Here is a 1,915-nt window from a genome sequence, read left to right on the forward strand (position 1 = left end):
GTTATGGGAAAAATATACACACACAGATACGCACAGCGTAATTTATTATATAAACAATATATGCGTATAAATTACGATTAAACCGGATGAAATATGTCACAGGGAATAACATTTTTATGACCGACCAGACGTCAGTGATTGGTTGAAATTACAGAAATACGACAACTTTAACATGAAATAACTTGCGATGTACATTTTTTTGTTAAGAAGGCTAAGAGAAAAAGTTGTTTTGTATGACACATTCTACCAGTATCCCAAGTTTGAAAGTGTTTCGTTAAGAAAACAAGTGTTGCCCGTCAAATCATAAAGATCCATGAAATTTTATATAAATACCTTTCTAACAGCATAGATTATGAATTTCTTTCTTTTCTAAAGTCCTTTCCCCACCCCCTCGGAAAAAAATTGCCCCTCAAATTACTTTATAATTGTAATCTGTGCCATTTGAAAGTTATGTATATAAAATTTCATTAAAAGATATCCATTTTTCTAAAAGTTATGAGGAAAAAAATCGGATGTTGTGAATTTTCCGAAAGTCCTCTTCCCCCTTCCCCCGGTTCGTTGGCGCAAATTTTTGTTTTCATATTCGTTTGATATACATTTGTTTACACCTATTACACTCGTTCTTTTCTTTTTGGTGGCCGGGTGTTAACAGAAAGCGCGACGGATCACGATTGTGGCCGTCAGGCACAGGTCGACAGGCCACGTTGCATTTAATTTATGAGCGTTTGTTGAAATGTTTCTCAAGAGATAGTTCAACTTATGACTTTTCAGATGATGTAAAACTTGCCACGATTATATACTAAGGAGATATTTTGGATCTTTTCAATTTGACCGACAGATTTTTTTAATTGATTTTTGTTAACTAAACACTTTGAAACTTCGGATATTGGTACAACGTATCACATAGAACAGGGTTTACTCTTAACGTTTTTGACAAAATGTTGTATTTTAGAAGTAATTTCGTGTTAAAGTTATAATATTTGAGTAATTTCAACCAATCAATGACGTGTATTCAGCAGAAGAAAATTACTGCTGCTGTTTGCGAACAACAACTTCCGGATCCACTCCCCTAACAAAACCCTTCCTTAATAACCAGAGATGTTTTTTATAGCAACATAAATTTCAGGGTTGATTTGAGGTTAAAATAACAACAAAATTATTACTGAGACAGACCAACGACGGAGCCTGTATGTGGTTACATGACCTGCTAGAAAAAGTAGCCAAACTTTTTTTTTATATGAAGAATAGAAAAACCTCTATCCTGTGATATACACGTAGAGTCTATTATGTCTGGGAAAAAAGACGCGATGGTCATAGTTGACGCGTCATTGATCATACCTGTTCAATCAGATCCAAATCGGGACTAAGCAACAAGTGACGAAGGGAACAAGAGAGCCTTTACCTGGTTGGTCGAGTTGCTAGAAAGAGCAGCCAAATCTTCCTGACAAAAAGAAAAATGAAATTTCAGTCTTCTAGAAAAAAAATAATAATGCAAGTTTTTATTATTTTATAATGTTCAACTACGAATTCATTACTTCTAGAAAAAAATAAGACAAGATAGTCATGGCTGGAACGTCTTTTCTCACAGATCCATTACAATCAGAGCTATCCTGTGGTAAAATCAATATTCTTCACTGGATGTTGAAGATAGCAAGTATCCATATTCCAAATATTGGGATTCCCTTATAAAATCGACATTTCAAAACATGTTATTTGTTGTGTGTGTGTGCAAAAAATCTAATTTTTACAGACCTCTCTTAATTCCAAAAGACTCTCAACCACATGTTCACTTTCTTTCACAGATGCACTGGCAGAGGGGTGTTTATTTATTTATATATTTTCAAAAATTGAAATTTTACAATTTTTTTTCTTCGGAATCATAATCTCCGTATTTTTCTACGTATTTCGCAAAAAA

The 1,915-nt window shown here is 33.7% G+C and overlaps 2 long non-coding RNA genes across 4 annotated transcripts in view; one reads left to right on the forward strand and one right to left on the reverse strand.

Annotated features, from left to right (window-relative positions):
- The window catches only part of LOC106880418 (uncharacterized), a 23,274-nt gene that overhangs the window by 12,851 nt on the left and 8,508 nt on the right, over positions 1-1,915 (reverse strand). For all 3 annotated transcript variants that reach the window (XR_001410744.2, XR_001410742.2, XR_001410743.2), the window contains exon 3: positions 1,339-1,441. This is a non-coding gene — a long non-coding RNA (uncharacterized LOC106880418). The remainder of the gene's footprint in view (positions 1-1,338; positions 1,442-1,915) is intronic.
- The window catches only part of LOC128249640 (uncharacterized), a 22,681-nt gene that overhangs the window by 3,286 nt on the left and 17,480 nt on the right, over positions 1-1,915 (forward strand). The gene's annotated exons all lie outside the window — the stretch shown is intronic.

The sequence above is a fragment of the Octopus bimaculoides genome, chromosome 16 (assembly GCF_001194135.2).
Source record: "Octopus bimaculoides isolate UCB-OBI-ISO-001 chromosome 16, ASM119413v2, whole genome shotgun sequence".
In the NCBI taxonomy this organism is placed as follows: Eukaryota; Metazoa; Mollusca; class Cephalopoda; order Octopoda; family Octopodidae; genus Octopus; species Octopus bimaculoides.